Below are 14,511 nucleotides of genomic sequence, written 5' to 3'. Positions count from 1 at the left end.
GGGGTTTTAGCCATTGCAGGCATTTATTTACAATCCACTTAAATCAAACCATGAAGGAGACGCGGTCTCTAGGGCCTCCGTGGGCCTCTGGCCTCTAGCCTCTCCCGGACACGAACACTTCCTCCTTGCTCCCGTGCCGTGCTGTGCTGTCCTGGACCTCCTTTTAAGATGGCTCCCCTGCCACCGGCCAGGTGTCCACCAATCACCCTGATTGGGGAGGCGAAAGGGATGCTCTCCGTCGCCGGCTGGTGGGTGGGGGTGGTATATCCCGTCCCTCACGTCCCTCGGGCCCGTCCAGGCCGAGGTTTACGTGGCGGGATGCCACACTCCTCCACCCTTTGACAAAGCCTCAGGTAGACGAGGGACCCGCCCAGGCAGGTATCTCGACGGGGCCGGGTGTCTCCTGCGGCGGCGGCTGCGTCCCTCGCGGTGGCGCCGGCTGCACCTCTCGCACCGGCGCCGGCCGCATCCCTTGCCGCGACGGCAGCCGCATCTCTCACCGCGACGGCAGCCGCATCTCTCGCCGCGACGGCTACCGCATCTCTCGCCGCGACGGCTACCGCATCTCTCCTGCCCCGGGACTCTATTGCCGGGTCCCAAAACCGGCGGAAAATTGGGCAGTCCCTCCCGATTACCAACGGGACCGGTAGGTGGGGAACAATCCCTGCCCGGATCGTGGACAACCACGTGGCACGTGGGGTATGTCCGGGTGTCCCCGTGGACGCAGGCCACCTCCATCGGTTCCCCTGCCTTCCCACCCGCCAGGTCGGGGTGAAGGAGGGTAACCACACTGCCGGTGTCCAGGAGGGCCTGCGTGTCCCGGTTCATCACCCGCGCCGGGATGGTCGGACAGCAGGTCGCCAGCATACAGGGCCGACCCGTCCCCACGTCCGCCGGCGGCGCTGTCCCGTACCTGCCTCGCGCTGCGGCCTTCTCTCCCGCTGCGGCGGCGGCGTCCCTGGCGGCGGCGGCGGCGTCCCTGGCGGCGGCGGCGGCGTCCCTGCGGCGGCGGCGGCGGCCCTGGCGGCGGCGTCCCTCGCGGCGGCGGTGGCGGCGTCCCTCGCGGCGGCGGCGGCGGCCCTCGCGGCGCCGCCGGCGTCTCTCGCGGCGGCGGCGTCTGTCCCGTCCGGGTTCTGCATTCTTAATTGGTGGGGTACTTTACCGGGGGGGGTTGTAGTGGGATCTTCATGCCTGCTTTCTCCACCATATGTGGTAACCCGGTGCTCGGTTGGGCCGGGTTCCACGGACAAAACACGCTTGGCATTGGGGTTTTAAGCCATTTATTTACAATCCACTTAAATCAAACCATGAAGGAGACGCGGTCTCTAGGGCCTCCGTGGGCCTCTGGCCTCTCCCGGACACGAACACTTCCTCCTTGCTCCCGTGCCGTGCTGTGCTGTCCTGGACCTCCTTTTAAGATGGCTCCCCTGCCACCGGCCAGGTGTCCACCAATCACCCTGATTGGGGAGGCGAAAGGGATGCTCTCCGTCGCCGGCTGGTAGGTGGGGGTGGTATATCCCGTCCCTCACGGTCCCTCGGGCCCGTCCAGGCCGAGGTTTACGTGGCGGGATGCCACAATATATACACCACTCGCCATATGGCAGACGTGCAATGGCAGTGTCCTCTCTCTCTCTCTCTCTCTCTCTCTCTCTCTCTCTCTCTCTCTCTCTCCCTGTTTTATAGACTACCTGTCGATGTTCAGAGTCTAGGCGGCGATGGACGGCTGGCTGATGCTCTCATGCCAGATGGGGTCTGGCATGATGGCATCACTCACACACACTGTGGCAACCCGGTACTCGATTGGGCCGGGTTCCACGGATAGATGACACGTTCAGCGAGGGTTAAAGCCCACCAAGGCATTTATTGCAAACAAACAAGGCACTCGCGGTCTCTAGGGCCTCCGTGGGCCTCTAGCTGCTCGTGGACCCGAGCTCTTCCTTCTTCCTTGCTCTCCCGTCTGTTGTCTGCCCAAATGTCAGTCCTTTTATATTGCCTCCTCGGCTTTCGGCCAGGTGTCCCCCAATCACACTGATTGGGGAGGCGAAAGGGCTGCTCTCGGTCGCCGTCTGGTGGGTGACGGCGGTACACGCCGTCCAGGACCAACCCTCGGGCTGGTCCGGGCCGAGGCTTACGGGGCGGGATGCCACAACACACACACACACACACACACACACACACACACACACACACACACACACACACACACACACACACAGAATGCATAGCTCTGACTGTACACAGACTCAAACATTTACGAGGATAAAAATGACTTTTTGCAGTAACAACAAATAACACAACAAACACATTTCATAATGCAAACACCAACTTATTTTGCACACACTCATTGTTCAATTTCCAAAAGCCGAATCCACCAGTGACTACTCTGAATTAACTGGCAGTGTGTGTGTGTGTGTGTGTGTGTGTGTGTGTGTGTGTGTGTGTGTGTGTGTGTGTGTGTGTGTGTGTGTGTGTGTGTGTGTGTGTGTGTGTGTGTGTTGGGGGGACACAACGGCTCCCTGGGGCCCCCTCTTGGCGGAGAAGAGAGCGCAGTGTGGTACACAACCCTGTTTAATTCTACCTGCACTGCATTGGCAGTCGCTGTCCCTCAGAGTGGGCTCTAAAGTCCTCCCTCCGCCCGCTCTATCACCCGCCAATGCATTCACGCTCCATGTTGAGAGAGGAGGCTGGTCATTCAACAAACCAGCATCTGCTCCACCACCAGTCTGCTCCACCAGTCTGCTCCAAACTAGTCCGTCTGCTCCACCAGTCTGCTCCACCACAGTCTGCTCCACCCTATTCTCTTCCACCTCGGGCTGCTGATGTTAATTATTTTAGTCTAAGCTTCTTCTGATGACATGTTTCAAGCTAACAACAGTTATGAATGGAAAAGGAAAACACCATATAAGGTTTTATGAGTTTTTAGATAAGTTAAAGACCAACATGGCCACTTCGCCATTTCCTTCAAAGCAAAGACGGACCAAAGGTTTACCTGGGTAAATTAGAACATGTAGGCGTGGCTTATTTACCACTCCGCCCACTTCCAATAATACTGTTTTCCTATCTGTGTTCGAGAGATGCCTCATGAACCATCTCGAGAACGCAAGCTCATTTACATTGTGTCTCTGTTGGAATAAACCAAGTGTTGAGCATTTACCACTCTCCGAGTCATACATAGCCCAAGACGACCATGCCACAAAGGACCAAATTAGTTTTTATTTCACTGCTTTCACCACAGTATGATTTATTATTACCATTATTCTGATGATGGTGACGATAACATTATTAAATCAGAAGTAGCAGCATCATCATCTTCGTCATCATCATCCTCATTATCATCATCATCAGCGTTATCATTGGACGAGCAGAATAGCCCATAGTACCACCGTATGTGGACACCATAAGATACTACTACATGTAAAGTGGACATTTGCATGTGGACTTCAAATAAAGGAAAGCTGCATGTTGGTTCTGGAGGGTGATTAAGCATGGGACGTTAGGGAAAAGGGCTGTGGTTTTGGTAGAGTACATGTTGTGTTCTGCATCTCCCGGCGTGGGAGCAAACACACACACAGTGATAATATACTACCCACAATATACTATGGTGATAATATACCACACTCATGGGGTTCTGAGTTCTGACACACGTTACCACTCCTCGCTAACCTCGTCCGCTATAGCATTTTTTTTTAATATTTCCAGCTTGATATATTCTTATTTAATCTTATATAAGTAATATATGTGTTCCATCTATTAAACCCCATCCATCACATTCTTAATTATTTTTGTCCCTATCCCCATTTCACTATTTCTCTATTATTATGTTTTAAACTTTGAAATAAATTCATATCGGGGAAATAACAAAGGCATTGGCGTTGTATTTCATACCCAGCACAGCGCTCCTTAAACACACAGAGGTTGGTTTGATCAGATACCTTCATCTAGATCTAATGGAAAGAGGAGTCACTCCGTAGCTACAGGACCTTGTGTAAACTCCATTAAACAGCAACACAAATTTAATTAGTGTTGGGCCTCACTAAGCATAAGCTGAGCGGTAATTCACTCCTTTTCTCCCCCCTCATCCTTTCCCCAATCCCTTCCATATTCCCAACAAAACAGTGCCGTGCAATTTCCTGTCGATCCGGGATATGAATCCAAAGGGAACAGGGCTCCCTGTTCCCTGGCATTAACCTATCTCTGGATCTCTGGCTACAGTGGTGAATAAATCCCCCCCTCCCCTTTGTAGAGCGGCCTTAAAGAATGAGTTATCCCCCCGCGGTCATTCATTATCGCACTCTTGGCGCTTATGAACTGTTTCATTATTAAAGGTATCTGATTCTCAGGCAGCCGCACGGCGATTAAGAAGAAAGCTTAAAATAATCTGGGTGCGCCTTTCACACTGGCGCACTGAGGCTTCTCGCTTCTTTTATTCTCTGTGAATAAATTTAGGTGCACGCACCGCGTCATCTCAGACACCTCAGTGTACCGGCGAGAGGAGACTGAAAGGGAGAGCCATGAAAGAAAAGCGGGCATTGTGGGGTCCATCAAAGAAACAATGCGGTCCAGCGGTTTGAATGTGGCTGCCAGTGATTGCAGCAGAATTAGAGAGTGAGAATTCCACTTTTAGGCAGCGGCCTGTTGAATACTGGCTGCATGAATACCAACTAATAGAGATCAAACGCACAGCGGGTTGGCAGGAAGGGTGGCCGTCTCCAGACCGAGCTGGTTCAGGTAGAAGCCCCCCCAGCCCAACCCGCCTCCGCCCGCACCATACTCTACCTTTGAATTCATGATAGGTTGAGGGCCCGTTGATTGAATTAAACCAATGCAGGAGAAGGGAGCGAGCCGGATTGGCTTATGCCGTGCCAGGGCTGAAAGAGCCAAAATGCTGGTGGTGTTGCGTGGTAACCTGTGCTGCTGCAGAATCACTGATAAAAACCCATTTAGCTGGGCTGAGTGTGTGTGTCTGTATGTGTGTGTGTGTGCTGTTGGGGAGTGGGTTGTGTGTGAGTGTGTGTGTCTGGTGTTCCTCAGCTGCATCTAAGATATTTCTGGAGAGGTTCACATGGCCTCTGCTTAGAACCATGGGTACATAACACACATACCCACACGTCTCCCTGAAACATGTCCTTTTCCATTCCCCCTCTGTACCAGAACCAGGAGATGCAAACCTGTAGATGACAAATGAAAAGCAGAATGAGTAGCTGGGTATAAAAAATCTCTCTCTCTCTCTCATATCCGTGTGACAATCTGTGAACACATCGTTTTACCATGACTCTCGTAATGGTATCCCTCTCTGGTTTCCTGCCTTGTGCGATCTTAAAAAAAATGGGGTCTAAATATGAAAAAATGTCCTCTCAAAAAAGTGTATCGACGGCGCAAAGTTGTTTACACTCAGCCCTCCAGTCCATTTGGGTTTGGCCCATCCGTGTATTGATTTACGGTACAACAAGACATGTGTTGGCAGTGCATTGTGGAGCCAGCACCACGGCCTCCCGCTATGGATCCTGTTTATGTTCTATAAATACCGTGAGTTGATCAATGGAGAGCAGCTCTGTCAGATGGAAGGTCCTGACTGACCAACCCAGGCTTTGGTTTCATACATTTCTGTGTTTTTGTACATGTTCACGGCAAACAGTTTTTATCATTCGATAATGACATCCATATTAACAACCATATTGCCATATTCATTTATTTGTTGAACCGATAATAATCCCAGGGCTTTTTTTTTTTAGCGCATGGATTTTTTGGGGAAAAATGCCATGTGTTTGTCTTTCCTTAATATTTGATCATGTGAATGTTAGTTTCTTCTTAATCCTGCTGCTGGAAAGCATGCCTCTTATTAGGCTTCACCATTACAATTACAAACTAAACAAAAATAAATACTTCACAAACCAAATTTTGCAATTATTTCTCAGGCTATATAAAATGACATTCATTCTACACACACACAAAGTTATGCAGAGTTATGATAGTTGATGAGCCACAAGAGGAGTCACAACATAGCTGCCATGTTGTGACAATCCCTTCTAAGCTATAATTTTTCAAACAGAAGTGAAATAACATAATAAAAGACTGAAAGAATAAGGAGGAAGAGAGAAATTGATTTTCTAACAAATGATAACATAATAATGACAACATGTGAAATAAATAAGCACCACAACGATGATAGAACAACATGGCTAAGTAAAAGCAAAGACTGAAAGTGAGTTTTGAGTTTGGTCGCTCCTTAATAACCTGAACGTATTCCACATCTCTATATTTCAGTTTTTCTGCATAGGAGTTTCCCTATTTCAGGAATATCAGATGGTAGAATGCTTTTTAATAAAAAAGCCGGGGATGACACCCTGCGTGTTTCCCTGGGGGTTATGTTGTGTGAGTACATGCAGGGGGTTCCTAAATGCCTCTAAACGTCTTACTTTCTGATTGCACTAAGACTGCTGCTTGTTTCCTTTCTCCTGCGAGGGATTCTCTGTCTATCCTACCAACGGTCAAAACGTCATCATGAGAATTTACAGTTACTCCACTTTCGAATGATTGCTCATTGCGTATAATGTTTAAATAATTCCTATATAATTGGCAATTTGATGACATCCAGATGATCTTCTATGATTCTCAAACAAATTGAACAGAGACATCCACTCCCTCCAGCATCGCGTTAAAGATCTCATGGCATGAAAATGTCCCCTAGTTCCCCTAGCCTACCTATGCTCCCCCAGTGGCAAGAAATGTTGTTGGGTGTAAAACGAGCACTAGGTATTCTGCTCCTCCTTTGAAAGAACGAAGCTCAGACGCCGGCGTTTTGGAATTTTCCCGGTATGTCGTCATAAGGGGAGATGCCACCTCCCCTTTCTCTGCCTTGCCAGCCCAGAGACTTTGGCCCGCCAATGAGCTATAACCGTGCGAGTGCCACGTGTGTGTGTGTGTGTGTGTGTGATTAAACACACTGCAAGGCAAGTGTTGTACACTTCTTTGTTATTCGGATAACCGTTCTGCTGTTGGTGTTATGGCGCATAACCCGTCGGTTCTTTGATGTCTGGTATTTCCACAACGAGACTGTAGTTGGGGTTATCTCAGCGATCGTTGAGCCCCGCTGCCCGCCGCCCGCTGCCACGAGGCACCACCACCCGGCAGCAGGCAGCGTGCGGTTCAGTCTACTTCAGATTGATGTGGGAGTGGAAGAACCAGAGACGTCGGAGATCTCCGACGAAGTCGTTTGTGATTCCTAATATCGCCTGAAGGCGCACACAGCTTTTGGTCTTGATAATATGTATGATATCGATATCTATGTATAATATGATATTATTTAGATACAGAGCTCCAGGATCGAGTACACACACAAACATAAATACACACACAGTCTCAATCTGAATCCGACCCTGGGGGGCCCTGATAGTAGACCTTTGTCCCGAAGTTCCGATGGGTTTTCTTGTTGGTTTCTTAGTGTTTGAACTTTCCCAGAGCAGAGTGGGTAAACAAAGCCCTTGAATGTGCACACAACAGGCCTGCTTTCCCCCAACACCGACATCTACTGCGTGATTCACCGCACACAGATGTTTTAGGAGCCAGACATGATCGTCAAATTGATCATCAGGATGAATTCTGCTAAGCGTTGCCACGGCAGCAGTGAGCGGCGCGTGTAAACGTCTTCTATCTGTCTTCTCCCCTGACAGCGACAGAGGTCTGCGCTGGCGTCGTTTACCGGGAAGCCTTTCAGAAGTACATCATGCCCAAAGGTAAGCGGCTATCTTCAGATATGTCTTCTAATGCGGCACATTATGAAAATCTTCTGCTAATTGCAGAGTATTACTCTTTGCAGTGGTGTGGAATAACCATCCCGCCAATAACAATAATAATTAGTATGCTGAGCGTCCGTCAATAGGATAAGGCACCTGGCGATCAATGAGGAGTTAAACGGGGCTTAGAGAACATAAACATGACGGACATGCAGATATAAATATGTAAATTCTTCGGTTGATATTGTCGTTGCTTTTCTCTCACATACTGTATGTGGACAGGATGGAATGGGCTGAATAAAATATGTCGGCCCACTCTGAGAGTTGAGGGCCATTCCACCAGCGTGGCCCACCTGCTAGTGTGTGCTAATAAAACGTGGTCTGACGTCCACGTGCATGCATACGCACGCACGCACGCACACACATGCACAAACACATGCATACTCTAAAACCCCCCCAACTATAATATCCTATTTTGGAAATATTATGAACAATAGATTTTTTGATATAGAACTATTCTATTTTTCCACTCTGAAGGTCGAGGTATACAGGCAAGGTACTAGGGGTGTCACTCGAACAAGGATAATAACAGAATGGTAGTATATATATTCATATACACCACAGCATTCTCAAAAACTTGATCCTGATTGTGCAACAAAATTCTAATGGAGTGCATTTGACATTTTCCAATAACAGGACAAACGGAACCCTGCATTTAAGCATGCAATGCGCTACAAATATATCTTAGACCTCATGTTTCCTTGACAACGTAAAAACGTTCCGTCCACTTGCCTGGGCCTTCACAACTTCCGGCGGTGAATTATTTTTTGATAAATCACCGTTGCTAAGCATATAATGAGCGCTGTCAAATAAAGGGGATTTTTTTCCGTCATTCGTAACACTCCGCAAGTAGTCCGGTTACTTATCATCCCCAGCATACTTGGTTGCTAAGCGATGTCAACGTCTTTGGCTGACATTTTTTCTGCTGATCAACACTACGAATGCTGCTGGTAACAAATCATTTGTAAAAAAAAAATCGTAATAATGTAATAAACGGGATAATTTATAGGACGTCGCCGGTCAGTATCGAAAATAAGCCCCTTCAGGGCGAAGCAAGACACATCCGCTAAGCGTCGGTGTCCGGTTCGCCCTGTCTGAACTTATTTTCCAGATAATGACCATCTATCTATACATTATCCTTAACATAATTACTCCTATGGAGTAACTCCTATTGGCTCCTATGGATTCAAAAATCGTTTAAAATATGTATTATGATACATTTTAAAAGTGAACATGGAGTTTGTATTTAAATCCTCGACAATGTGAAAGATCTTGATGATGTGACTTAATAAGGTACACGTCTACATTTTGGTTGTTATGTTATGAGTCCTAAAATACGTTTGCCCTCAATAGATCACTCCTGTCATTCTTTGCTATGTTCTACGACGACTTATGGAGACCTTTAACTCGCATACTTCAAAAGCTAAAGTTTAGCGTGCCGAAAACACAAGCCAACCACCTTCAAAGAAGCGCCACTACATCTGATGAAACACACAGCATGTTCAACCTCAAAGTATCACACATACTTCCTTCATGTTCGCCCTTTTAAAGCAGTGAACTAAAAAGAGACATTTGAAAGGCGACTGCTCTTTTGACTACACCCGGTAAACATGGGAGACCTCTTTGGCTTCCATGCAAAGTGTGTTGTTTTCTGCTTGAGATGAGGAGGGATTCAGAGTTGCCGGGTTAAGACAGAAACAGATAATTGGTCTCGGTGGAGGTGAAGTGTCATCTGAACGTGGTTCAGGAGCCTTTCTGCTTGTTGTCTTCGCCACACATTGCCTCTGGCTAGGTTGGCATCCCTCCCGGCTTTGGGCCCCCAGGGGCCGGTCCTTCCTCTTACCATGTGCTTACAGTGTGCTTGCATCACAGTGTTGATCATTTTCTGGATGCCGTCTTGCATGGTGGGGTTTGAATTTAATTCAAACAGTTTTGATGCCGGCTAACACAAACACACACAGCACGGTCAAACGCATACATACACCGCACATACACACACCGCACCACATGCACACACACTCGAACACACATGCACACACTGTTTTTAAACATAACGTCACCGTCATCGGCACACACGCAGGTTAGAACACACACGCACGCGCACACACTGCAGCGACACTCGCCCAGGTAGGCGTTCTGTCTATAGACTGTAGAATTGCGATAAAATAAGGGAAAATCTCGACAAGTAACGGCAGGTCGTTCATTTTGTCACATAAAAAACGTTATATTCAAACATCAAACCGGCATATCGACACAGAAGTCACGTGATTCTTAAAGAGAACGTGTCCCTATAACACAGAACGAAAACATGTCAATAACACAGTAGGGTGAATTATGTCTATAGAGTCAACCACAAGACCATACTTTGTTGCTCAAACTTAATATTCTCCTTGAGCCTCCCCAAATGTCTTGCGATATTGATCTCCCCCCTGCGGACTGTTTTAGTTGTTTTATTTTTCTTATGTTTTGTGTGTATGCTATGTGGGACTGTAGGCTACTGCTGCCTGTCTTGGCCAGGCCACTGGAAGAGATGTTTAATCTCAATGATGATTCTTATTTTCAACTAATCAATAGCACTTTTCAGCCCTGAATAACAGTAAAAGCTATTTAATAATTGATTTGCATGCATAGTATACTACACTTTCCATTGAACAATTTCCCCATAAATTGACAAATTTTATAATGCAATCAAATACTCACACACAAGCTACTTCCAGACACACGTGTAAGTCCTGATATTCTTCTGATGGGCCGTACGTGTTAACAACATATCCTGACATTTGTACCCTAAAAATCTCCTGAATAATACTACCCCTGAGGTAGTATTTTCTCTGCAGGAAATGTAAATGACCGTATATGCGAATGAAGAGTAGAAAGTCTGTATTTCTCAAACCCCTTCAGTGGGCGTGTTGATGACGCTTCTGCATGTCATTGAGTGGCCCCCTAAATGATATCAGCCTGTTGCCTTTTGTTCGCTGAATGGTTAAAAAAATTTAAAATGTTGGCACTGCATTTAAGAGTCATTTGTGGCGAACGAATGTTATACATTGTAAAATTATAGGCGAAATGTGTTGTTGTTAGGCAAGAAACGTTATTCAAAATAAGCGATTTGAGCGAACAACTCAAATGGATCACCTTCGTCCATGGGTTGCTTGGCCCCAGAACAGTGCTCCAGAACCAGTCCTCCTGGGCACGGACACAGAGACACCGGGTCAGCCTAGGGCAGCCCAGGCACGCAACCAAACCCCCATCCTGGCATCGTTCTGTGTATACCACCAAACCCACCCAGACTCCCTGGCCCCACCTGACACCATCAGCTCTGTGGCCCCCGCCCAGCCAGCGGTGCCACAACATCATCTGCCACACCACACCACACTGTCTGCACCATCCCCCGGTTCAGCCGTGGCCCTCCTCCTCCTCCTCCTCCCACCTTCCTCCTTCTCCATATTCCCCTCCATCGCCACACTCCGCTTCACCTCTCTCCCCCTTGACCACCTCCTCCTCCCATTCACCCCTCCCCCCCTGAATCACCAATAATAAATTAAAGTTTAATACAACTTTAAAAAAGGACATTGCGTTTATTTATTTAGTACAAATCCTCCTAATTGATGCCATAGTTCTGTTTTGTCCTTTTGCTTTCTTGTTAGCACACTTCATACACTTAAGACCTCATAGCACTGGCACATATCTACTATTTGGTTCTGTGGACAAAAAAGGAATGTTTATCACTTGAAATCTTTCCACTTCCTGAATTGTACTCTTGTGCCAAACAGAGTTTAACATGGCCAATTTTTCCTTACTTGCTACATTACTATAATTGGTATTGTACAGTGTGGAAGTCGTGCTTCTGAGAGAACTGCACTTTTGTTCCTGTTTACACCAGTGTTTTAAATCTCTGGCCTGCATTCCAGAAAGCATAATATATAATATTATAAGAACTCCTGTTGTGTAGAAACCTCATTAGGAATATCCGTACAGCATATAGCGACGCATCCATGTAGCATATTTCCAACAAAGGACCTCGTAGGGTAAATGATCTCCACAAAGACGGTGGTATTTTTGTGTGTGGGTTGGTTTGTGTTTATCTTTAGAATTTTGTTGGCACTGCTGAATAGTTGGAAAGAATTTTATAAAGCAGCCAGAGAAATCCACAGTACATCTTACTGAGCACGCCAAACACTGGTACAGATTATAGTGCTATTTGCTTGGTATTTTCTTAATTTTTTTTGGGTCAAAATCAAAAGTTCTGATTCTCCCCAAGCACTGTCAAAATGGTACTCGTAAACGTTGCGCACGTTCTTAACAAACAATAAACAGTAAACAATAAACAATAAAGCAAGTATTGAATAATAAGTACTGAAAAAGATAAGAGTAAATAAAAAATAAAAATAAATAAATAGAGATACTCTATATACATATACACCATAATAAGATAAGAAGATAAGAATATACCTGGACCTACAACTAATGGACCTACAACTAACTCCCCTGCCATAGGCGACAAAGCACAACATTCTGACATTGGTGGTACACTTGTTGCAGAAAAATGGACTTCTCGGAAACACCGAACACTCGGAAACATTCAAACTAACCTGGTCGGTAGCAGGCTAACTCTCAGGCTTAATAGATCGGTGTTTCCGAGAAGTCCATTTTTCTGCAACAAGTGTACCACCAGAAAGTTCCGCCAAGCCTAGTCCTCACGATTTTGTCATAAATGTACATATACATAGTAAGTACTAAAAATGCTATGGTCAGTCAATTTATAATATCAAAGAAATGAAAAATGCGTGTGGATTGAACTCCCGACGAGTATGTGCAAGTCCGACACGTTACCTCGAGACTATCTCCCTATTTATCAATCCATGGTCAATATTCAATTAAAATATGTTAAGCTTAATACTACTTATGCATTCAACAGATCTGCAATTTTTTTTGCCAGATAAACCTCCCGGTATTTATTAATGGTTAAGGTGTTCCACTTTTGAGTTATTGTATGCTTGTATAGCTTCTGTTTGCCACTTGAAAAGATCCAGCTCGGCCCTTTTCGGACATTTGATCAATGATTCGACATTCACCGTTCTGGGCATGTTACATATCTGGTGAGCGTGCGTAATCCACGATAACGAATACCCCTTTGCTCCCATCTGCTCTTTTACAAACTATTTACAACTCTCCGATCTTCCGTACTGCAGCTTTAATGTGAGCCACAGAGAGCTAATGAGCCAGGTTCTTTTCCTGATAATCGCTCTTTTTAATTTGCTTTAATAACATCACAACTAATTCACAACCTCAGTTGTCCTCTCCCCCGCCTGTGGGCTCAAGCAGCATTATTATGCCACCGCTAGAAACATAAGGGTGTGTGTGTGTGTGTGCACATGTTTTTAAGGATTCTGTGTTTATTAAATAAAGTGGTAATTGTACTTGAACTCACAGTGGGACTTGTGGCTGCCAATGTACAAAGTGATGTGGCATTAACTTTACACTCCTGAGTGTAACTCCTTCTTACTCAGGCCTGATCCCTACATATGTTTCCGTGTGCTTGTGTGCGTGTCTGTGTGTGCGTTGGGGTTGTGATTCACACTTAACTACCAGTGACACACTTAACTGGTGGTCGTGGCACCCTGATGTCATCACTGTTCTCCCTGTATTTGGTCTGAGGAAATAGCTGTGGTAAAGAGTGTTGTCCCAGCACTGTGTGTGGCACTCAGGTGAGGCGGGAGGAGGAGAAAGAAGTGCAGAAGAAACTGGTATTTGTAGTTCCCTGCAGGCCGCCCCTTTAATCTCCACTACAATGAATTGCTAATTTCCCCGCTCAGTGTGTTTGCTAATTGGTTGAGGGTTTTAAGTCAGGAGATCCAAGTCGTCAGTGCTCTCAGCGGCTCCTGCTGGTCGGGGCCCCAGTGTGGGGCCGACACCGGCGCTGTGTCCAATCACGAGAGTGACGGGACACCGCACTCACTCAGCCTCAAGGCCTGGCCCTTTCTCTTTTTTCCAATGCGTCCGTTCAGCCGCCGGCCTCCTTGGGGTCCGATGGGGTCGGAAGACGGGCGCCCTCTATCTGTCACCCGGTGCCACAAAAGGTGCTGGTTTGGCCGCATCGACATCTCCTCCCTAACACGTGTCTGCATCCCGTCCTCCCGGCCTGACGGATGGTGATCCTTGATGCTGTTAATTGGGCTTCCTCTGCAGGGCTCAGCCGTCCTCTGCTCGCATGTGGGGGGGTAAATGATCTGCTCTAACTGTTAGCGTGTGGAAGAAGGCTGTAGACAGGTGACAGCGGGGTGCTCAATTCATACCCGAGGTGGTGAAGTGCAATCAGGGCGCTGATGTTGATTGGTTGACACGTGTGTTGACATGCTTTTAGAGGCGCCGCCGCGACAGCAGAAGCTATGAGAGTTCTCTTGTGTAATTTGCACCGCACGCTAACGTTTTAATATGTGCAAAGTTAACAAAGTTGTTTTAATCAGACGGTGTGTGTCATGGCTGTGACATGTACAGTATATGTTGTGCGCTTACCAGACGCTGGGTTTGATGTCCAGCCTGACCCTGACCGAACAGCAGGGGTCGCTGAGGCCGGTGCAACATTTATGACAAGTGGTTATACAGCTACAACAAGAAAAAAAGAACTAAATAATGCAGCAGACGCATCACGGATATATGTCTTGTAAAGGATGCATGGATTTCCACAACAGAATGGAAGAGATAAATAAAATATCTA

This window comes from Gadus chalcogrammus, chromosome 4 (genome assembly GCF_026213295.1).
Source record: "Gadus chalcogrammus isolate NIFS_2021 chromosome 4, NIFS_Gcha_1.0, whole genome shotgun sequence".
Classification (NCBI taxonomy): Eukaryota; Metazoa; Chordata; class Actinopteri; order Gadiformes; family Gadidae; genus Gadus; species Gadus chalcogrammus.
This window is presented reverse-complemented; position numbering follows the sequence as displayed.